This window comes from Sarcophilus harrisii, chromosome 1 (genome assembly GCF_902635505.1).
Source record: "Sarcophilus harrisii chromosome 1, mSarHar1.11, whole genome shotgun sequence".
NCBI classification, from domain to species: Eukaryota; Metazoa; Chordata; class Mammalia; order Dasyuromorphia; family Dasyuridae; genus Sarcophilus; species Sarcophilus harrisii.
In genome coordinates this window covers 691,735,235-691,760,367 of record NC_045426.1, presented here as the reverse complement: position 1 = coordinate 691,760,367, position 25,133 = coordinate 691,735,235, and the positions used below count along the sequence as shown (strand labels likewise).

General features: G+C 36.1%; 2 pseudogenes; both read right to left on the bottom strand.

Annotated features, from left to right (window-relative positions):
• Positions 1 to 1,786: 1,786 nt before the first annotated feature.
• LOC100923317 lies at positions 1,787 to 10,678 on the bottom strand (annotated as a pseudogene).
• Positions 10,679 to 19,404: 8,726 nt separating this feature from the next.
• On the bottom strand, positions 19,405 to 24,141 carry LOC100914450 (annotated as a pseudogene).
• Positions 24,142 to 25,133: the final 992 nt, after the last annotated feature.

Below are 25,133 nucleotides of genomic sequence, written 5' to 3'. Positions count from 1 at the left end.
AAGGGCCCCTCTCGTGCTTGATACCCAAACCCTGCCCTTCACCTGTATGAACTCTCCTGTGAGAGATTGGGAAAAGGATGAAAGGGATACAATGCATTGAGGCTAAATTATTGTCAAGGAGCTTGTAAAAGCCCATGCTAACTCCCCTGTATCTTACAGAGAGCTGATAGTCATGGTACCCAAGAACAACCTCATTTCCAGGTGATGTTGATAAACCATAAATGGGTATTGCCTTAGAGGGATTCAGAAAAATCTTTCTTTGATGGAGCATCAATGGTTGGAATGATTGTGGCTAATCAAAAGTACCTCTACCTTCTTAAACCTTCTATTCATCCTCAGAGTAAGAGGGTCCCACTGGGTCTGAGCATAACTTGAGCTTTCCACTGAAACCTTATCCATTCTATTTGCCTTATGTAACTCCTGATTCTTGTATTTATAAATTAAATTTTCTATTAACTTCTGGTCTTTTCTTCAAGAATTACAGAAAGACTTTAAATTAAATATCCCTTTGTAGTATTACACTTAGCTTTGCTGGGTAGGTTATTTTTTGGTGCAAACCCAGTTTCTTGGCTCTTCAGAACATCATATTCCATGCCTTTCAGTCTTTTAATAACAAAGATGAAATTTGGAATTATGCCTAAAGGGCTATAAAACTATACACACACACACACACACACACACACCCTTTGATCCAGTAATACCACTATTAGGTCTGTATCTGGTCTGTATCCCAAATATTTTAAAAAGTGAAAAAGACCTTTTGTACAAAAACTTATGATTTTTGTATTGGCTAAGAATTAAAAATTAGAGATGCCAGTCAACTGGGGAATGGCTGAACAAGCTGTGGTATTTGATTGTGGTGGAATATTGTGCTATAAGAGGATAATCGGGATGATTTCATTAAAAAAAACATGAAGACTTACATGAACTTATGCAAAGTGAGCAGAGCCAGAAGAACATTGTACACATTAATAGCACTATTGCAAAATGAACATTGTGAATGACTTAGCTATTTTCAGCAATACAATGATCTAAAACTATCCCAAAGGATTCATAGTGTAATACTACCCACCTCCAGAGAAAGAGCTGATGTCAGAATGCAGGCTAAAGCATACTAATTTTTTTTTTTTTACTGTTTTTTTTTTTGGTTCCAGTTTTCTTGTATAAAATGAATAATATGGTAATGTATGATATGATTGCATATGTATAAACTCTATTGAATTGTTTACTGTCTCAGGGAAGGAATAGGAAAAAGAAGGAATAGAATTTATAACTCAACATCTTCAAAATATTTCTTAAATAAATGATTTTAACATGTAATTGGGAGAAAATTTAAAAAAAAAATTAAATTTGAAAGTGCTAAAGCTAGTGTTATCCTGACAGTACCTCTACAATATTTGAATTGTTTCTAGTAGCTTGAGATTTTCTCCTTGACCTGGGAACTTGGAATTTAGCTATGATGTTCCTGTGAGTTTTCACTTTGGGATCTTTCAAGTGCTGATTAGATTTCTTCAATTTCTATTTTACTCTAGTTCTAAAACTTCATGGCAATTTTCCTTACTTTCTTGAAGTAAAAAATCTAGTTTCTTTTTTGTGACTTTCAGGCTGTACAACAATTCTCTTCTCATCCTATCTTCTAGGTTAATTGTTTTTCCAGTGGGATGTTTCATGTTCTCTTCTATTGTTTTATTTTTATTTTGTTTTATTTCTTGTATGAAGTCATTAGCTTCTCCTTGTCCATTTGTAATTTTAAGTAAGCTTTTGAATCTTTTTTCCAATAGGTTGCTTTTAAAAATTTTCCTCTTATTTTATTTTACAAGTTCTGTTAAATTCTATTCCAAGAACTCTTTTGGGATTTTGACTATTTTATATTTTTCTCTGAAGTGTTGAGTATCTATTTTGACATAATTGTCATCTGAATTTGATCTTCTCGAACACCATGATAACTATCTATGGTCATTTTTTTTATGTTTACTCATTTTTTTTCTCAATGGTGTATTTCTTGGGTATCAAGTTTATGATAGGGTTCTGCCCCCAGGATATGGGAGGTAATCTCTCAAGCTTTAAATTTTAACAAAATTGATGTGTTCAAAAGGTATGTGTCCCAAATCTCCTGGGTGAGTCTGGGTGACATGAAGAGAATAATAGGTGACAGATTCTAGATTGAGGAGATCAAGGATCCACAAGTAACTGAAGCAATTCAATTTATGATCCTCATAGGACAAGTGAAATAGGTGCTGAAGGTTAGGGAAATCTGGTTCCTTGATTTGAGAGAGACAAGGACTAGAATGGTTTTCTTTGCTACCAATTCAATAAATTAAGAATCATCAGAGAACATAAGGTACTATGCTGTTGGTAACAAATTCTTTTCATATTCTTGGGAAAAGTGGATAATGATAGTCTGTCAGTGGAACTGACTTGGCTTTGGCTGCCAGGAACCAAGGAACTTAGAATTGAAGTTGTCCAGGGTAGACTGTCCAGGACAAGAAATGGAATGTTATCAAATATGATAGAGCATGGAAATAAGGTGTCTTTTGATTTTTCTTCCATGAAAGCAAAAGGGGCTAAACAATGAAAACCTGAACCCCTGGGGATAAACTGTATATTCTGGAGATGATTTGAATTAGCAAGCTCAAATGATGGGCATTTTTTTTCTTAGAAGTGTTGTATTGAGGATAATGCAACTCCTGGTACTGACTTTAATTTGTTGACTCTTGTACATGTGCGTTTGAGAGCACACACAAACAATCACATACACCCTTTCCTCCAGTGTGACTTGGATTTTATCATAATTTAGGATCATCATTTCTAGCTCTTGTTCTTGTGGTGCTTGTGTCTTAGAACAAACAAGGTACATCATTTGTTTTCAATCTCTTCCCTAAAACCTTATTTGCTAGCAAGGACAATAGAACTAATCTCTGCCTTATAATAAAAACCAAGATCCTTGAGCAAATGGCACTGACTCCTTTTTAATTCTAGTGTTAAACACAGTGGAATAAATTAGGTTCAATGCATGTGGGAGGGGGGGATGGAAAATATATTGGAAAGTTAACATGAATCTCTTCAAACTTGCTTTTCAATTTAACATAGACTGGGATTTGCAGTTCCTCTAAGTGCCACATAATGGAAAGGATTTAAACCAGGAAAACCCAACACAAAAATACTAAAACTGAGACTCTGAAGAAGGCTACTCGGAATCTATATTGGGAAGCAAACATGAATACCAAGTTTGAGTTCTTACTGCTAGTTCATGGGAGGAGACCATATTTAGACTCATCAGTAACCTACAGCTTCAAGTTTATGGCTAACTATGGGACAGAAGGAGAATTAATTTTTCCCCTGACAGAAATAAAGTTTAATGCAAGCTTTCAGATAATTGGCTCATTTCATAGAGATGCATTCCTCAATTCAAACAAGTCAAAATTTCAATCTCTAATAGATATGTCCAAAGTGGCAACCGATTTAGCTTGAATATTATGAAATACCTGTGACAAGAGGAGTCTCGTGGGAATCTTGCTGTCAGAGGGAAAAGTATGCTATCAAAGAAAGCAAGTTTCCATGACAAAACATACTGAGTAAATAGTTATGGTACCTGTTGGTTTCTCATATTAATAAAGACCTGAGGAAAAATAGGTCAAAGAGGCCAAGAGAATTAGGTTCTATATAAGGGAGCCCAAGGACAAATTATAGAATAGTATGATTTTACAATTATTACTGAGAAATCACCAGAGGAATTCAGTGGTATGTTAAGTCCAGTAGTCAATTTGATAATTATTTCTTATTTTCATGGTGCAAATAAGTAATATTATATTCCCCGGGGATTTATCTCTCCTGCTCATGCTTCTTTCAAAATCAGAAGCAGAGAACCGAGGCCAACCTTTCAAATATTAGCTTCCCTCGTTGCTAGGTTATACTGTTTAAATCAGATGGAGCCTACCAAAATAAACCCTTAATTTCATTTCAAATGAGAAAATAATGCTCTGCCTCTTTGTGCTTGTAATTTGGCAAGAACAACTGGAGCAATTCTGGCATGTGGAAAATGGGAGGCTGGGGCTCCAGCAAAAAAAAAAAAAAGCTACTATTTTAAAAACTAGTTTCTTAAGAAAATTATTCAGATGGGTATAACTAAGTCTCTGATATTTTTAATATCTATAATTTTTTACTAATTTTTCCTTTAATTAGGATCTCAAATCTTGAAATATTATTTGGCTTTACAGTTGAGTCCAACCTAGTATGATCCTCTGAGTTAAATGACTGAGGGAGAAGGTGTACTTTTGGAACTGAAATCATACCAGTCTGGCTTTTTGGCCTTTTAACCCAAATCATCTCCATGGTTACTGGTTTATAGAGTTGCACAAGCCCCCCTTCCCTAATGAATAGGAATAGTTTGAGCCTCCATCAAATGATGAACTACTAACTTCTGAAAATGAGGTCCTTTGGGTCTTCCTTCTTAATTATGTATTTCTGACTCTGCCATCAATATGGTATTGATTTATCAGTGGTATTGATCACAAACTATGCATTCAAATCTTTCATGACTTTGTTCTATCAATCTATATTCTGCAGCTGTCACTGGCATGCATATAAGACAAAGATGGAGATCATTTTACACATAGATACCAATAGAGCATCTGTGTTTTCTGTCAATTATCCCATGATCTCGCTACAGAACTCAAGAGCAGTGTTTTTGATCATGTTTCTGAAATATTCTTTGGACACCTTCATTGTTCTTCATTGATAATATGGTCATCTATTTCTATTGGTTGTCATTAGATTTGTCTTTTCCTCAAGTCCTCAATGATTTCCTTAATAAGTCCAATTATAGTATCTCTTGTTAATCACTTTGATTATTTTGAAGAAGTGTTTGGATTTAGCACCATTTCTTGCAATTTTTTACATTCACTGGTACCTCTCTGTTATGCCAGTTAATGTACAAAATGCATTTTTAGATGTATTCACTTATAACAAAGTACAGGTTCATGTCGGGTGTTATGATAAAGCTTCTGGACAGGATAGCCAGAAAAATTGCTATGGAAAAAGATCGATCTGGGTTGTAGGGTAAATTTTTAAAACTATTTTATCGTTTGCATAAATATCATGTCTTGAAGTAATGACAGTTCTCTACCACCATTTTTACCTATGAGAAAGGTAATGAGAATTTGCCTTCAAACTAAAGACATAAATTAGTAATGGATACATCAACAGGTTCCCGAGGGACTTTGTGTGAACTCATGGATACTATAGTTTCCTTTTCTAGAGTGTATATACATGTGTGTATGTATGATAGCAAACATAAGAATATATGGGGTGGTTTCATTGACTAAACAAACCATTGAGTTCAGTAGTGCACAAGTATCCCTGTTAGGCACTGAAATAGTCTGATTTATATAGTCTGCAACTATTAAAATGTTATATAGAGACTCTACTGGGACAATATGGCTTTTCCCACTCCAAGGATTTTTTCCCCGGTTTTGACATTTATAGAGGAGTGAGATAAGATTGTCCCCTCAGTCCCACAGTTTAATTTAACTCTAATAATCTCTGCCTTTTTAAGGCTAGAGTTGGTTATATGCTAAACTGTGTTTTTAGCAATAGGGAAAAAAAGGTATTCTCAAACCAGTTGTAAGTTCAAAAATCAAGGGATTTCTATGATACCAGACAATACATACCTCTATTTCAGAATTATTATGAAATTCTGTATCTCAGATTCAGTCAATGATGCTAAACCAAATGTGACATCTGCTTTGGATCCAATAAATCCACATGATACCAATAGAAATATCATATTTAGCATCCTGGCAGATTTTAGGTGCAGTGAATACTTTTATTCTCCCATGTGTCTTTTTATCTCAATAATAGTGTGGTCACTAAGACCACCCTTAATCAAGAAAGAATGATAAGAGATAGCTGTACTTTTTTTAGAGATAAGTATTGAACTCCTTTGTTTTCTCTAACAAATTTTGCACAGGGGAAGAAAATGAATTTATGTGTTATTTCTTGATATTAAAGAAACTATTCATAAAGTGAGGCTACTGGACTTAATGAACCCGAGTCAGCTTTCTATTTTGTCCCCTTACAGATCATAGAAAAGATATATACTACTACTGGACGACTAGGAAGAAAAAGAAGCTCAGAATTTATCATTTAGGTAAAGAATTTATCATATCCATTTCCTAGGAATAATAGAGCTATGATCTCTCGTGCTCTGATGACTCTGGGCTATAGTGATTTACCAATTTAAAAGGGGGTCCAGAAAGACAACAGGATAGGTCTGGTCTCAACATGTGCTGGTCACCTCAGTACATGAAGATCTTAATGGAACCAGCATGTTGTTGAGACCAAATAAGTAGTTCAAATTCTTTTGCAGAGGAATCTGGACTTTTGGTAGATCTCCAACCTCCACTGTGCTGCTCTACTCTCACCCTCCTATTGAAACTGCACCTGTGAGCACTGGCTTACATTCTGGATGTGGATATGCAGGTAATCTTGATAAGTATATGGTCTCAATTTGGGAGATTTTATATGGTGATGATTCTGCTGCCTTGTTATCTTCCTTGGAAGAAACAACCACCGGTTGTTTAACCTGCCTAGGAGAGTTAAACTGAGGAGATGGTATCTTATATTGTTGTGCTTGCTGCTATTGCTGCTACTGTTCCCTTCTGGGACTCTTTAGCAGCACTTGAGTTTGGGTGCTTGAGGTGTTGACTGAAGAGATTCCGATTGCTGAAATTGCTGATGTGTGGAGAGCTCTCTGCTGGTTTTCTTGTGAATAGTGATCCAAGATCTGTTGGCAAAAATGTGTTTTTGTACATTATCAGGTACATCATCTGGAATAAACTGTTCCCACCATCTCTTATACACTGTTTTTGAGATTCATTCCTGTATTTCAAATTTGCATAAATGACCTGACGAGTATATCTGAGACGGCTATGATATCTTTCTACGGCTATGATAATGTAGTACACAGGTGTCATTTACAAATGTCCATACCATTTGAACTAACTTTTGAATTTGGTTTTTATCACCTTTGATTTGTTTGGTATATTTTAAGAATTTATAGAGATGTTCCACTTGGAAATCAAACCTCATGGTCTGTAATAAGACACACTCCAAAATCGTAATTTCTTCCTTTGGGTCACCTCCAAATTGACTAAACTGTTCATCATTTAATAAACTGTGAGCTGTTTTGAGAATATCGTTACATTTTTTAGGCGTTTCTTCTTTCCCTACCAAAAAACAAACTTGCACTCCTGTCACATCTTGTGAATTGCTTAAATAAATGAAATATGTGGAAATGGGGAAAATTATTTCAGTAGCCACAATATCATAGAGTAGTGTCAAATGTATTCCTACATCAAAGATTAACCCAGCACCCTTTCAGCAGTACCGGACTTCAATAGCTGGATCCAGGCCAAGTAACTATGAAGGTATCGGAGTAAACTAGATGTATTCAAACAGAAGGTGGATAGATTAAACTTTCTTTGACATCAGTGAATTTAATTGGATAATCAGGGGTGAGTTTGAGATGATAACTTAAGGTAGCACTGTGGGCAAGAATACATTTACAAGAAGTGTAGCCCTTATAGTCAATAAAAGTGCAAGAAAACCAATGCTCTTGTTTACTGATTGCTCCTTGGTAGGAAAGCTTTGGCAAATCAGTATACTGGAGAATTATACTTGAAACAAGATCTTAACTCAGAGGAATTGATGACCCGATGGTTATCTAGTTTACATATACTTAGCACTTAGCATGGTGATAGTTCTCTAAATTCACACAATGTTGGGAGAGAAGACAGGGTGGGAGAACAAGACCAAAACGTCATGTCCAAAATGTAACAAAGCTTCCATTGGGCATCAGAATGTAGAATGACTTGGAAACAGGAAGCTCTAGGGCCCCAGGCAAAAACAAAACAAAACAAAACACTTGGGGCATGATGAAAGCCGACGTTATACCCAGAGAATGTTTAGAAGTTCAGTACTTCGACATGATCAATCACCTGAGAAGCAATCTGATGGGAGAAAAGAATTACAATTGGGAAAATCCAGGTTTTATAAACCTGACAGAAGGACAGTGTCCAGTGTGAGCAGCTCCAATATAACTGTCAGGTGATGTGGAGAGATCCAGAAAGTGGTGAATGAAAGGGACCAGATAGGTCAACTGCTTGGGGGGAGAGGGTTTGCTTCGATCTCTACAGATGAAGAAGGAATCAGATGGGTGCCAACAAGCTGTATTTGCCTTGTCCATCGGAGAGAGATGGAGAAGACTCAAGAAATATCAGATGATTCCATTGCTGACTGCCCACCACTGAAAGAGCATGGCAGTTATGGCAATTGCCTCATGAACATAAAAATTGAGACTGATGCAGGACTTCAAAACCCTCAGGAATCATTGGATTCCCTAAGATAAGATTGTTGCAGTGCTTGAAAACCCTCGGGAACAACTGGATTCCCTGATATTTGATGAGAATGATACATGACTTCAAAATCTGCAGGAATTATTGGATTCCCTGACACATGAGACTATTGAAGGACTTCAAAACTTGCAGGAATCATTAGATTCCCTGACACATGAAGTAATGGACAATAGATTGGTTTTGGACTATTTCTAGGACTTATAGAAATATATAATTCCTCATGTCAATTCATGTTTTACATCACTACTAGCCTGAGTTATATTACTATTTGCTTGTGCAATACCTCCCATGCTGATGGATTTATGTAAACCTGTCTCAAATAAGACCCTTCAATCCAGAAGAAACCTGCTAACAATATTTGGTTTGGTGTTCCCACCTCCCTCAGAAGTCAGGGAGGGAGTGATCACCTCCTTTGACATTTTCACCTCTCTTCCTGAGAAGTCAGAGTGTGGGGTAGGGTGACCACCTGTGTTCTAAAACAAAAGAAAGCTGGAAACGTAGATGGCCAGAACTCTGGAGAAGTATACTTGAAACAAGGTCTTAACTCGGAGGAATTGATGATACAATGGTTATCTAGTTTACATATACTTAGCACTTAACATGGTGATGTAACAGTTCTCTAAATTCACACAATTAGTATGATGTAATTATGTAATTACAATAAGATATAAGGACTAATAAGGACTGGAAGATAGTGCAGGAGACAGGAGAACTACCATGAGGAAGGTCAAAGATAGAATGTATAAGATGAGACTGGCAGACAAGCAGACAAGACTGGGTCAGACTATGACAGACATAGACTGTGAAAGAGATAATGATTTTTTACTTTATTTCTGACTATTTTCATAGTGATTATTTTGCTGAGACCAAGGCCCTTCTGGAGGACCTCCAGAAAGCTTGCCCAAACATTACAAGTTCTTTTTTTTTTTTTTTTAAACTCTTTTCAAGTACCCTAAGAATGTGACCAAATTCTTGAGTGCACTCTCTTATTTGACAACTTCATGTCTTCATGGCCTTATTTGTAGTTCAGTAACTTTTAACTACCGAAAAACAAAACAAACAAAACCCAAAACACCTGAATTTTATTATTTCATCCATTCACCCATTTACCATATCATTTTTATTTTGGAAAATTTCCTCAAACTTTTTTTCAACATTCTTACCTTTTTCTTAATCTCTCCCTGTGTATCAATTAAGTAGAATTTAACCTAACATGACCTAAAATAAATATAAGGTTGTAATGCAACATAACATCTCAGAGCAAACTTGGAAAGGATGAAATAATTTAAAGTCAGGATAAAGCAATTCTCCACCTAAAACAATCTTAGAGACATTTATGAAAAGCCCCTACTCCCAGATTAGTGGGGATTTTAAAAAAATTTCTTATTGTATTTTTCTGATTACACACACATTTTTAAAATACATATTTCTTTATGAATCATGTTGGGAGAGAAAAATCAGAAAAAAAGGGAAAACCCATGAGAGAACAAAAGCAGAAGAAAAAGGGAAAAAAAGTGAACTTGGCTTCTGTTTTACATTCATTCTCTATAGTTCTCTCTTGATGAAGAAGGCGTTTTCTATCCAAACTGTATTGGGATTGACTTGGATCACGGAATGTCAAGAAGAGCCAAATCTTTCACAGATGATCAGCACAAGAACTTGCTGTTATTGTGTACACTGTATTCGTGATCATATTCTTTTTGCCCAGGATCAGTTCTTTGTAAATCTTTTCAGGCCTTTATAAGATCAGCTTGCCATTTTTATTAGAACAATAATATTGCATTACTTTCATGGAATATAACTTATTTGTCCATTCCCCAGTTGATGGGCACCTACTCGCTTTCCAATTCTTTGCCATCACAAAAAGAGCTGCTACAAACCCAGATTAGTGCTTTGAATTGATTGAAATGCAAATATTTCTAGGGAAGAGGCTAAGAAGCAACAAAAAATGAGCCTTGAAGGGAAACTTTGTAGGTCTCATTTTCGACTTCAGGAAGTTTTGCTTGAAGGAAAAAGTTGGCTTTGGAAAGATGACCAGGGAAAGATGGGAGGACCCTCTAGTTGAACCTAGTCAAGGTAAGGTGACCAGATTTGGTCCCTGACTGACTGGTGATGAGGAGGGGTGATTTCATATTGGACAATATGGTCAAAAAGAAAGCTGCTAGTTGTTGTCACTCTGAATCCCTGATTTGGGTTGCAAGATAGAAGGGTGAGCTGAAGCTTACAGCCTGTAGAGACTGGAGGGAGCAATAGCATTTGGTCATGGCTCAGGGTTTGTGGTTCAAGAGATGAAAATAACAGCACAAAAAAACCTGAATTAAATCTGAGATATCCCCAATACCTCAGGCCTAAAGGCCAACTTTAATACAAAGTCCACAAACGGGAGCTTTGCTGCTGTTGCTGCTGCTGAAGATGATGAACAAGAATCCCCCCATAGATTACTTATATAATTGTGCAGAAGATCTGGATTCAAATTCAAAGAAGATGGTGAAATTAAAATAGTTACTTTGATGCATTCTGAGAAGATAGTAGAGCTCCAGATTCTCCATGAACAGACAGGAAATTATTTTTGCTTTTCTTTATTCATTTTGTGGTAAAGGGGTAAAGCAGTTGCCTTCCTAGAACAAAATGAGAGAACCTCAGAAAAGACAGGAATTCCAAGGACTGAGACTTAGCCAGAGTGAAAGATAGACACCTCTAGACTGACTCCTTCAGGGGTCTACCAAAAACAACAAATCAAGCCCTGGGGCAGCTCTGTCAGCAGGCAGACTAATCCTCCCGAAATTTCCTCTCAACTTTCTCCTCACTCTAAGCTTCAAGGAAATTTCACCTCAGAAACTTTCACCTCACAAACTTGTACCTCTTGAACTTTGATCTAAAGAGTAGCAGACAGCTGAGTGGGAGAAGATTAAAGGACTCACAGTATTTCCTGATGCCAGCTTTAGCAGTGCTGACTAGAAGCGATCTGGGATTGTTGGCTGAGCAGCAATCACATGCCAGAAGCATTTTCAGGATATTGTGGCTGGGGCCCTGATTGTGGCTAATGGGAAAAGAGGAGTCCCTGAGATTGAGCTCCTGAACATAATTCAGAAAGAAAGATCTGAGAACTATATTAACCAAATTCGGGAATAAAACTTAATTATAATAATAAATTGCTAAGAAATAAAATAAAAGCAAAAATGAGCAAGCAAAGGAAAAATAACCCTAGATAAACTATGAAGACCAGGATTTATATTCAGAGGAAGATAGATTACTCTTTGTAGTAAGAGTGGTTTTTTTTTTTTTTTAATGTCAAATCATCAAAATAAAACAAAAAAAAAATTAGCTCTGTGAAATGAAAAAGGAACTTAAAAATCAGAGAGAGAGAGATGGATGAAGTGGGGAAAAAACTAAAAGCAATCAAAAAAAATCGTGAAAAGAAAGCTAATTGGGAAAAGAGATACAATATCTTATAAAGATAATAAATCCTTAAAAATTAAAATTGGACAAGTGGAATTGAATGATATTTTAAAACACCAAGATATAATAAAACTAGGAAAATAGAAGAATCTAAAAAAATCTTCTTAGAAAAATAAAGGATGAGGAGAACATATTGAGGACAGAATATAATTTTTTTTTTGGAGTTCTTGAAAGTAATAGTTTTAAAAATCTGGATTCAGTTTTACAGGAAATTATTAAAGAATTTCCCTGAAGTTGAAGAACAAGTGCTTAAAGTAAAAATAGGAGGAAAAAATTTACTTTTCACCACTTAAAAGATTCCAGGAAGAAAACTTATAGGAATGTCTTAGCCAAGTTTCAAAATATCCCAAGAAGAAAATATGGCAAACAACAATAAAAGAAAACAATTTAAATATTGCAGAAATAGGATTTCAGAAGACTCAGTAGCTGCCACACTAAAAGACTGTAGATCTTGGAACATTATATTTTGAAGAGAAAAAGAGCTGGGGTTGTGGCCAAAAATAACTTCCCTAGCAACATTGAATATGATTCTGAATGATAATTTTAAAAGGACATTTGATGAATTTGAAAGACTTTTAGATATTTGTGACAAAAAGACCAGAACACAATGGAAAAATTAATATATGGGATCCAGAAGAAATGATGAAAATATTAAAAATTATTAATAAGGCAGTCTTTGAGGTCAAACTTTCTTCATGTGTAGGAAAATACTATCAGCATTCTTAAAACAATCATTACTAAGGTAGTTTTGTATGGAATAGAGAGAGATAAGGTGAAGAACTTACAGGAATGTATGAATTCTTTTTCTGTATTTTGTTTTCATTATTTCTATGTTTTCCCTATGACCTTATGTGCAGGCTCACACATAAGAGTTCTCTCTTGATTGGCCAGTTAGAAACATATTTACTTAACCTGAGCTGATGACATTTATTAGTATTTGCCATTTATTGATATTTAGTCTATTAGCTGGACTACTACTATCTGCTTGATTAAGTCTGAAGGCCTGACTTTGTGTTTCCTAGCAATCAGAAGATTTCAGGGAAACGGAAAACTTCCATTCCAAACTCCCCAAATAGCAACAACCAATTAGATGCCTCCCCCTCCCTTTCTCAATGCTCTCTTACTTGTGATGTAATTTCTTACATAAAAGCTATGTATCTTTACTACTTCTTTTAGCCCTCCTACCGTGAGCTTTCTCTTTCTTATCTCGTGATGGGACGGCTCATCCTCTGGAGGTTTTCAATAAACAACTCTTCTGCCTTCTACTGAATGATCTCTGAGTAGTCATTTTGGGTAAGGGTCTTCTATCCCCTCACAGTTTGAAAGAAACTTTGGGGCTGAGTATGTATGATGCAGTAGTCTAAAAAATAAAATTGGGTAAGAAAAGTTTAAAAGGAACAATTCCAAAGATTGGATGTTAAAGGAACAATAAAGAAGAAATAAACTGATGGAGGACTGATCATATCAAAACCTTACACTCATCAGATTTTGATTGAAAAAGAAATAACATGTATATCTAGAAGAGTATAGAAGTCTTCTGAACTTGTAGAGGTTAAAGTAATTGGATAAAGTATAGGAGGGTAAGGGGAAAATAAGCCTGAGAAAAGAAATTGTATGCAAAAATACGATGGAAGGAAATGAAGAAATAGTAATGATTACTTTGAATGCGAATAGGATGAAACAGCAACATATATAGAATGGATTAAAAATGAGTCCAGCAATATGTTGCTTACAAGAAAGACATTTAAGAATGTGAGAGAAGCACAGAGAGTTAAAATGGAAGGTTGGGGATTAGAGCCAAGATGGCAAAGGCAAGGATTTGCCTGAACCATTCCCCAAACCCCTTCAAAATAATGACTCTAAGCAAATACTAAAGCTCCAGAACCACAAGAAGCTAGAGGGAAATGCTTTTCCAGCACAAGACAACTTAAAAGTTTGGCAGGTTTAGCAAGTTGTCTTTGTTTAATGGATACTGAATAAAGTGATGTTAATTTATCAATTTAATAAAGGTGGGGTGGGGGATCTCGGCATGAAAGGTTGGTTGCACCGGAGTAAGAATGGAGTCCAGCCCAGAATATGCTGCCCTAGCAATCAGGTCTCAGGAAAACAGGAGCAGCCATCAGGGCCACCTGATCATTGTAAGTATCGGTAGATTTCAGACCTCTCAACCTACAGACGCCAAAGAATAGGTCATCAGCAATACACACTCCAGTGAGAGTGCAGCCCCCAAGAGTAAAAGTTATTATGTTTCAATTGATGTGGGTTATCAATTATCTCAGACAAATTCATGGATAAAATAGATTTAATTAAAAGTCATAAACAAGAAAACTACATTTTGACTTTTTAAAAATACCATAGATATTGAATCAATGCTACTGAATCCATTTGCACCAAATTCTATAGCATATTTCAAAAGAAAAAAGATCCCATCCTGGGATCAGAAGGACCTGAATTCAAAGAATCTAAACTGCTTAGATTGACCGGGGGGACGAAGCGGGGAGAATTTTTTTTTCTTTTTTTTTAAATTGTTTTTTATTTTAAAAACACATGCACAGATAATTTTTAACATTAACCCTTGCAAAACCTTATGTTCCAAATTTTTCCCTTCTTTCCCCCCACTTTCTTCCCTAGATGACCTGTAATTCAATACATGTTAAACATTTGCAATACTTCTATGAATATTTCCCCTATTATCATGCTGCACAAGAAAAATTAAATCACAAAGGGAAAAAGTTAAGAAAAATACTACCAAGCAACAACAAAAAGAGTGAAAACACTGTTTTGATCCATACTCAGTCCCTTCAGTTTCTCTCTGGGTTCAGAGGTCTCTCTTAATCACAAAAACATTGGAACTGACCAGAATCATCTAATTGTTGAAAAGAGCCATATCCGTCAGAATCAAATGTGTTCTCCTTCTTGCTGTGTACAATGATCTGCTGGTTCTGCTCAGTTCAGCATCAGTTCATGTAAATCTTTCCAGGCTTCTCTGAAATCATCCTGCTGATGTTCTTTTTTTTTTTTAATAAAACAATAATATTCCATAACTTTCACACACCATAACACATTCAGTTATTCCCCAATTGATGGACAGTTTCTTGCCTCTATAAAAAGGGCTGCCATGAATATTTTTGCACATGTGGGTCCATTCCCACCTCTATGATCTCTTTGGGATACAATCCCAATGGAAACACTGCTGGATCAAAGGGTATATGCAGTTTGATAGCACTTTGGCCATAGTTCCAAATTGCTCTCCACCATGGTTCAATCAGTTCACAACTCCAATTTTCCCACATGCACTCCAACATTCTTCCTCTTTTCCTGTCATCTTAGCCAATCTGTGAGGTGTGTAGTGGTACCTCAGAGTTGTCTTAATTTGCATTTCTCTGATCAATAGTGATTTAGAGTACCTTTTCATATGCCTAAGGTTCCAATTCGTTCACCTGAAAATTGTTGGTTCATATCCTTTGACCATTTATCAGTTGGAGAATGGCTTACATTTGTATAAATTTGAGTCAGTTCTCTGTATATTTTAAAATGAGGCCTTTATCAGAATCCTTGAAAGTAAAAAATTGTTTTCCAGTTTGTTGCTTCACTTTTAATCTTGTCTACATTGGTTATGGTTATACAGAATTTTTAAACTTAATATAATCAAAACTATCTATTTTGTACTCAATAATGTACTCCAGTTCTTCTTTCACCACAAATTCGTTTCTTCTCCAAAGATCTGAGAGGTAAACTGTCGATTATTCTTCTAATTTACTTATAATATCATTCTTTTTGTCTATATAATGAACCCATTTAGACCTTATCCTGGTATACTGTGTTAAGTGTGAGTAAACACCCAGTTTCTGCCATACTAATTTCCGATTTTCCCAGCAGTTTTTGTCAAATAGTAGGTTTTTATGCCAAAACATGGAGTTTTTCAAACACTAGATTCCTGTAGTTATTCACTATTTTGTTTTGTGGACCTCACCTATTGTAATCAACTACTCTCTTTCTTAGCCAGTACCAAAAAAATATTTTTTTTGATCACTGCTTTCTAATATAGTTTTAGGTCTAGTATACCTGGATCACTTTTATTAGCATTTTTATTATTATTTCCCTTGAAATACTTGACCTTTTGTTCTTCCAAGTAAACAACAACAACAAAAAAAGAATATTAAAATAAGCTTATTTTATACAAAGGAATCATGAATGAGCTTTCTAAGGGGCGTGGGGTTGGGGGAGAATGAAGACCAGATGGATTCCTAAGCAAATTCTTCAAACATTTAAAGATCAATTAATTCCAATATTGAGTAAATTGTTCGGAATAATAAGTGAAGAACAAGTACTACCAAATGTTTTAATGAAACAAATATGATACTGGCATATAAAGAAAGGAGAACATAAATAAAGAAATAAAATTATAGACTAATTTCATTAATGTATATGGATGCAACAATTGTAAATAAAATACTAGCCTGGAGACTACAAGAGTATATCGCTGATTATATATTATGACTAAATTGGATTATACCAATAATGGTTTAACATAAAAAATTCCAGTAACATAATTATAACATGTTTTTGATACAAATAAAGTGAGATTTAACTATTTAAAGAAACAGTGATTTTTCAAAGATGGGCAGAAGCAATATTAAAAAATGAAAATTCTATTTAAAGTAAGCTACTTATTCAGTGCCATCACAATTGACCTACCAAAACCCATTTTATTTAATTAGAAAAAGTAGTAATAAAATTCATTGGGAAGAACAAAAGATCAAGAATATCAAAGGTATTGATGGAAAAAATGTTAGACATTTTAGTAGTACAAATTTTACAGATAGACCTTTATCCAACAAACTATCTCTAATGGAGAATTTTGTCAAATATATGCAATTATGAGGAATTTTCAGGGAACAGGCTGTGTTTCCATGGGAAAAAAAAGACCAAAATTGTCTCTAGTCATAAGAAATATTCTTCAGTTTGGAACTGGGTTCAAAAAAAATATCAAACTGTACATACTATTTGATCTAGCAGTGTTTTTATTGGGATTATATACCAAAGAGACCTTAAAAGAAAGAAAGGGAATCTCGTGTGCAAAAACTATTTGTGGCAGCCCTTTTTGAAGTGGCAAGAAACTGGAAACTGAATGGATGCCCATCAGTTGGAGAATGGCTGAATAATTATGGTATATGCATTTTATGGAATATTATTGTTCTGTAAGAAATGACCAGAAGGATGATTTCTTTTTTTTTTTTAACTGATGATGATTGCTTTATTTTTTATTTTTATTTTTTTGTGCCTGTCTGTGTGCCTGTCTGGGTGCCTGTGTCTTTAATAATTATAACTTTTTATTGACAGACTTCATGCCTGGGTAATTTTTTACATTATCACTTGCACTCACTTCTGTTCCGACTTTTCCCCTCCCTCCACCCCATCCCTCAGGTGGCAAGCAGTCCTATACATGTTAAATATGTCACAGTATATCATAGAAAAAAATGTGTGCAGAACCACACAGTTCTCTTGTTGCGCAGGAAGAGTTGGATTGAGAAGATAAAAACAACCTAGGAAGAAAAACCAAAAATGCAAACAGTTTACATTCATTTCCCAGTGTTCTTTCTTTGGGTGTAGGTGCTTCTGTCCATCATTGATCAATTGAAACTGAGTTTTTCTCTTTGTTGAAGAAATCCACTTCCATCAGAATACATCCTCATACAGTATCGTTGTTGACATATATAATGATCTCCTGGTTCTGCTCATTTCACTTAGCATCAGTTCATGTAAGTCTCTCCAAACCTCTCTGTATTCATCCCCAGCAGGATGATTTCAAAGACACCTGAAGAGAATTAAATATGAGCAGAACCAGGAGATCATTGTACCTGGCAACAGCGATATTATACAGCAATCAATTCTGATGAGATGAGTGATGCCAGGTCCAATGATCTTGAGATAAGAGAGCCATCTACACCCAGAAAGACAACTGGGGGAACTAAATGTGGATCACAACATAATTCTCATTCTTTTTGTTTGCTTACATTTTTGTTTTCTTTCTTTTTTTGATCTGATTATGCAGCAAGAGAATTTTATAAATATTTTTATACATATATAACATATTTTAACATGATTAAGATATATTGGATTGCTTGTCATCTATGGGAGGGGGTAGGGAGAAGGAGGGGAAATCTGAAACACAAGGCTATGCAAGGATCAATGCTGTCAAATTATCCATGTTTTGAAAATAAAGCTTTTTAAAGAAATGCTCTAAATCATTTCTGATCAGAGAAATGAAAATTAAAAGTAATTAAAACATAATCTCACACCTATTTGGTTAAAATGATAGGAGGAGGAACTGGCAATTGTTAGAGATGATGTGGGGAAATTGGGGTACTAAAACACTGTTGATAGAATTGTAAACTCATCCAAGCATTTTATAGAGCTATCTGCCCACAGAATTATAAAAGTGCATTTTAGAGTAAGACTATAAGATGTGTTTCCTGGAGTGATCAGGGCAGAAGGAAAAGGACCTATATATTCTAAAATTATTAATAGCGACTCTTTGTGGTGGCAAAGAATTGTAAATTGAGGGGATGTCCTTTAATTGTGAAATGGCTAAGCAAGTTGTAGTATATGATTGTGATGGAATAGTACTACACTGGAAGAAATAAGCTCGTTGATTTTCAAAAATCATGGAAAGACATATGAAATAATGAATTGTGAAGTGAGCAGAACTCGGAGAATGTTGTATATAGTAACATCAATATTGTTCAAAGAGTAAATGGGAACGATCGGGTTATTTCAAATACTATTAAATACCCAGCTCAATTATAAAGGACCTATGAAGTAAGTGCTATCTACCTCTAGAGAAAAAACTGGAAAATAGAAGTAAGCAAAACATGGTTTGAAAAATTGATTTATTAAGTGTCATTCCAGAAGAAAATTTACAGCAATTTGTAAGTGTATATATAAACATACATTATTTTCCAAGTTATTATTTACATTTCTTTGTTTCTCCTTCCCTCCCCCTTCCAAAAAACAACCCCCCCCCCAAATAGCAACAAATTCAACAAGGCCAGCCTGTCCAAAACAATTTTACAATTAAAGTACTGAAAACAATATTTAAACCATGAAAATATGAGTTTATATACAAATAGAATGTTACTGAATGGAAAATAAAATTTTGACTTTAGATGATACTGGATTATCAGTAAAAGTAGGCATTGATGTCTACAAAGAAATGTGTTCTTCACAGATGATCATTGAGACAATATGGTTGGTTTGTATAGTCATTGGTAGAAAATAATCCACTGCAGCAACAAGTGCCTTTAAATTCATCAAATGTGCAAAGTTTGAATATAATTGGCTTCTTGTATAACTATTACAAAGACAATGTCTTCTAGGTTTCCTAGGGCTCAAGTTCACAATTCTACTCATTTTATGTACTGAAGGAATGTAGCATTATGCAAGGTACCCTGATGTTCAACTATTTTAATGTTTAAACAAAATTTCAATGTAGGTGGGTTTTTTTTAATGAAAACAGGAACGAGGGATGTTATTTCATCCAAGTTGAATGATTTAATCCTCGTGAAATAGTGCCAGGTGGAAAGATGGGATATGGCACTGGAGGTTGTCCATCTTGGGGCACAAATGGAGGAAGGTAACTAGGAGGTGGCATCGGAAGCCCTGGACAAGAATAGAAAGGATCAGCATGAGCTGGAGGCAATTGTGGAGGGTGAAAGTTAAAGTTATATGCTGGTGGGGGGAAATATGCAGGTGGTGGTGGTGGTGGTGGTGGTGGTGGTGGAGGAGGAGGAAAGGATGGTGCTAAGGGAGGTGGGACAAGTGATGGAGGGTTAAGAGGATGGTTGTGAGGAGGATATGACAAATGAGGGGCTTGTCCATATTTTGGGGGCAGAACCCCATGGAGAGGTCTGTCTGTGTTCCTCATGTATTGGATATTTCCATAACCTCCTGACATGCAGGAACTTGTATTTGATATTGAAGTGAGGTAGCTTGAAGGTGGTAGTCGGGGATGGTGAGGAAGAGGAGGTGGCTGATATACAGGGCCAGAATAACTTTGAGGAGCAATCTGGACGTTTAGGAGCTCTCCATTCTCCACTGTGCTGGTCTGATCTCCTATTGAAACTGCACCTGTGAGCACTGGTTTACAGTGTGGAGGTCGATGTGCAGGTAATCTTGATGTGTGTATGGTCTCGATTTGGAAGATTTTAGATGGTGATGGCTCTGCTGCCTTGTTATCTTCCCCGGAAGAAACAGCCGGTGATTGTTTAATCTTCTTGGGAGGGTTAGGCTGAGGAGATGGTTTCTTAGATTGTTGTGCTTGCTGCTCTTGCTGCTGCTCTTCACTTCTGGGTCTCTTTCTTTTGGGGCTGCCACCATTCGGAATTTTGAGAATGCTCTGACTGTTGTCACAGCGCTGGAGTGAGGGCTCTTGAGGCCTTGACTGAAGAGACTCTGGTTGCTGCAATTGATGAGGAGTATGGAGAGCTATCTTCTGGCTTTCTTGTGCATAGAGGGCCAGGATCTGATGGCCAATATCTTCTAATACATCATCAGATACATCTGGAACAAACTGTTCCCACCATCTCCTGTACATTGGTTTCGATGTCCATTCCTGTATTTCAAATTTGCATAAAAGACCTGCCAAGTGCATCACTGAGACTGCTATGATATCAGGTTCCCACTGTAATGATAATGTAGTGCACAAGCTGTCATTTAGAAATGTCCACGCCATTTGAAGTAACTTTTGGATTTGGTTTTGATCACCTTTGAGTTGTTTGGCATATTTTAACAGGAATTCGTAGGGATGTTCCACCTGAAAATCAAACTTTATGGTGCGTAATAAAACCCTTTCCAAAGCCATAATTTCCTCCTTTGGGTCATCTCCAAACTGACCAAACTGTTCGTCATTTAATAAGCTGCGAACTGCTTTGAGAATATCAATACATTTTTTAGGAGTTTCTTCTACTTTTCCTGCCAAAAAAAGAGCACACGCTCCTGTCACATATCTTGGAAATTTCTTAAATGAATGAAACATGTAGAAACGGTGAAAAAACATTATTCCTGTAGCCACCGTGAGGTAGGGCAATCCCAAAGATTTTCCTATATCAAAGATAAACTTGGCACCATCTTTTGTTTTGGGCTTCTAGCTGGATTGGCCCTCAAAGTGAAAGGTGTTCGGAAAAATGTTTTTATCCCAGGTTACCAAACATGGGCTTTGATTCAATGGGGTTTCTTAAGAAAACTGGGTTTCTTTTTCCCCTTTTCCGGGAATCAACTTTTTAGTGAAAACTTTTCCTGAGTGGGTTGGGAATCTTCCACCTAAAGTCCTCCCAAGCCTTTTAGGGCCCTTGGGATTTTGCCGTGGGAATTAAAGCCCTGGAACAAAAAATGGGTTTCAATTTATTAATTTAATCAGATGTATTTCCTATGTTTCTTATACAAGAAATTTATCATGTTGGTTCATATGAAGATAGTTTTCCTGATTTTTGGAACCTCTTCCTTAAGAATAAAGCTGATGCTTAATGGAGGGAGACTGATAAACCCTTCACCTCTCTGTTGTGAAGCTCGTTCTTCCCACTTTAATTTTCTAATTCATAAACCCCCATTCAACATGGTTTGAAGCTACTTCTTCAATTATAAATTAATCCTAGTTAAGCCTGGATGGTAAAATACGTCCCAAATACGTCCCAGGTTTCTTTCCTCTTTTTAATTCCAAACCCTCTTTCCTCCCTCCTGTTTTTCTTATTCTCCCTCCTTACCTCTTTTCCCTTCTGCACCACAGGGTGCTTGCAAATCTGGCCGGGCCTTAGGGAAGGTTCGGTGGAAACTTCCCCCAGTTCCCTAAAAGGGGTGGGTGGGAAACTCTGCGAACAATGCAATGCCTCTGCTCTGCTTGCAACCGGCCCCTGGGACCTTCCTCAGCAAATGGAAACCCTGCCTGATTGCTGCTTATTTAAAAAAGGGGTTGATTCACTTGGTTCCTAGGGGCTACACGTTCCTTGGTTCTAGGGGCTTAATTTAACATTGGTTCTAGGAGGCCTCGGCGTTAACACCGGTTTAGGAGGCTACATTCGCCTTAGTTCCTGGGGGCTCCGCGTTCATTGGTTCTAGGAGGTTGGCTTAACCTTGGTTCCCAGGAAGGCTTGAGGTTCCTTGGTTCTGGGGGCCACGCGTTTCCCCTTGGGTTTAGGAGGCCTGGCGGTTCCCCTTGGTTCTAGGAGGCTACGCGTTAACACTTGGTTCTAGGAGGCTACGCGTTAACACTTGGTTCTAGGAGGCTACGCGTTAACACCTTCTGGAGAAGAACTTGGGAACCTTAACCGGAGAAATTCTAAATAGAAAGGTTTCCTCTGCCCAGATTACTAGAGGCAACTTGCCTAAGATTCTCCTTTGTAAATCGGACCATCCCAAACTTTGAGGAAAGGAGCACAAATTTGTGGGTTGCTGCTACTGGTGTGGATGAGCTGAGGCTGACTTCTTTTAAAGGGGAAAAGAGAGAGGACCTCCAGTCTTTGGAAGTGGCAGGAATGAAATATGTCTCTGTTGGAAAAGATCCAGAGGAATTTCTCTTGGAATTAGCAGAAGAAATGACTGGATGGAGAAGGAAATATCATGCTTATTTTTATTATATTACATTACCTATATCATGTTATAAGATAACATTATGGGTGGGGTATATTAATGAACCTTTAATTAAAAAGGAAATAAACCAAAACCCAATTTTAATTAAAGGCTTTCCAACTTTTAAAAAAACAAAGGGGACAAAACCTTGTCCTGTTTTTAAACCCTTTAAGGCAAAATTTTAAATGTTTTCAAAGGGGCCGACAGGAATGAAAAGGAATACCTTTATTTTCTCCCCGGTTCCTTATTTAAAGGCAATTTTGGGCAAAAAAAAAAACTTTAACCTTTTTGGATTTACCAAGGTTTGCCTTTTGCCTTTGGGCAAACTGGGTTTTGAGGGGGCCTTTGGAAAAGCTTTGGCCCAAAATATGGTTGAAATTAGCCAAAGAATTTAAAAAATTCTTTTTAAATGTCCAAAAAACAATGGAAATTCCTCACAATTGGAAAATGGCTTCAATGGTTTTTGGTTAAGAAGTTAATTCCTTTAAATTTCAACGGGATGATTTCAAATCCGGGGTTTACTGAACGTTAAGGGAAAAACAAACCAAAGACCTTAACAAAGGGCCAACTTTTCAATTCCCAATTTGATACGGGAATTTTTTAACGGTGTTGGGGGTTCGAGGATAAACCCTAAACAGAGAGGGTTTGGGACTGTGTATCAAACAAACCCCAGTTTTTTTGGGCTTGGTTTTGTTTAAAACCAAATTTGTTTTTTTTGTCTTTATTTTTCCTTGTTCAGGGATTAATTGGAAAAAGGTTTCAATAGGTTTTGTTTATAATATTTCCAAATATTGGATATTTTAAATCCGGGGAATTAAAGGAGGGAAAAAAAAAATTTTTAAAGCAACAAAGTATTTACAAGGGTAATTGTTGGGAAAAACTAAAATACCGTGTTTTGAAATTAAAAAGGGGCTTTAACCAAAAAAACCTCTTTTTTTCTTTTTTTTTTCCATTTTTGGGCCAATTTTTAATTTCCTTTTCCAATCTGACTTGGGCAACCAATAATTGGTTAAAAGGTTTTCATTTCTTATTCCCAAAATTTTTTTTATAATCCTTTGGTTATTTATCAATTGGGGAGGGAAAAGGGGAAATTTTTAAAAAAGTAATTTCATAATCTTTTGGAAAATAGGGAAAACTAACCAAACCTTTTATAAAAAGGGTTTCCCAGTTTAATTTCCCCTTCTCCAATTCCTTCATTTTTTTTGGCAAAATTTTTCAATTTTTCATTAAAATTTCTTTTTCACGGTTTAATCTTAGTTTTTTTTTATAAATTTTTCCTTCTTTTAAAGGCCTTTAATCAAACCTTTGCCTCAAAATTTTTATTTATTCTTCCCCAATCCCATTTTTTTAAAAAATTTTAATTTGGGAATAACAAATCCTTTATTTTCCGACAGTAATAACACCTTTTGGAATAAATTTTTTTAAGGAAATCTTTAGGGTTTCCCAAATTTATTTTAATTCCCAAAAAATAAACAAAAAAATTTTATTGGAATAATTTATCTTGGGCCGATGACCTTCAAAAGGTTAAAAGGGTTTGCTTTAGGGAAATTACTGGGAATTTAAAAAATTAACATTTAATTTCCAAAGGAAATAAACAAAAAAATTTTCAATTATTTTTCTTTACCGCTTCCTGGGCCAAATTCATGGAACCAAAAAAAAACATTTTAATAATATGAAATCAAAACAATTCTTCCCATTAATCATTCTAAAAAAAAAAATCATTATATTAAACCAAAAAACAGGATTTGGATTAAAATTTAAAAACGAAAAGGTCTGCTTTCCAAACTTCCGGCCCGGTTGGTCTGGCCCGGTTCCGCCCGTTCTCCACTTGGCTCCAACTTTCTCCGCCCGTCTCCAACCTTCCGGTCTCCGCCCGTCTCCAAATTCTCCCCTTTTCCGCCCGTCTCCGCCCGTCTCCGCCCGTCTCCGCCCGTCTCCGCCCGTCTCCGCCCGTCTCCGCCCGTCTCCGCCCGTCTCTTTTCTTTCTCAGAACTAAGGTGACTGAACATAAATCAAGATAGTTTGATTTATGTTCAGCCTCCTTAGTTCTTTTTCTGGATGGAAATGACATTCTTTTGTCCAATCTATTGGGATCACTTTGAATCATCAATCCACTAATAATCAAGTCTTTCATACTCGATCATCACATATTCTTGCCGTTATGTACCATGTGTTCCTTGTTCTGCTTGTTTAATTTAATATCAGTTCATGTAAATTTTTTCCAGGCCTTTCTAAAATCTGGTTGTTCATCATTTTTATAGAACAAAAATATTCCATTGTTTTCTTATATCACAACTTGTTCAGCCATTCTCCAATCAAGGGTTTCTACTCTTTTGCTACCACAAAAAAAGGAGCTGCCAGAAAATATGTTTGCACATGGGATCCTTTCCCCTCTTTTATGATTTCCTTAGGATACAGACCCAGAAATGGCATTGCTTGATTAAAGGGTATGCACAGTTTTATAGCACTTTGGATTATAAAACAATTCCAAACTGCTCTCCCAAATGTTTGGATCTTTCACAACCTCACCAACAATGCATTAGTGTCTAGGTTTTCCCACATCCCCTCCAACATTTTTCATTATCTTTTCCTGTCATTTTAGCCAATCAATATTTGTCAAGCACAAATTATGTTGTA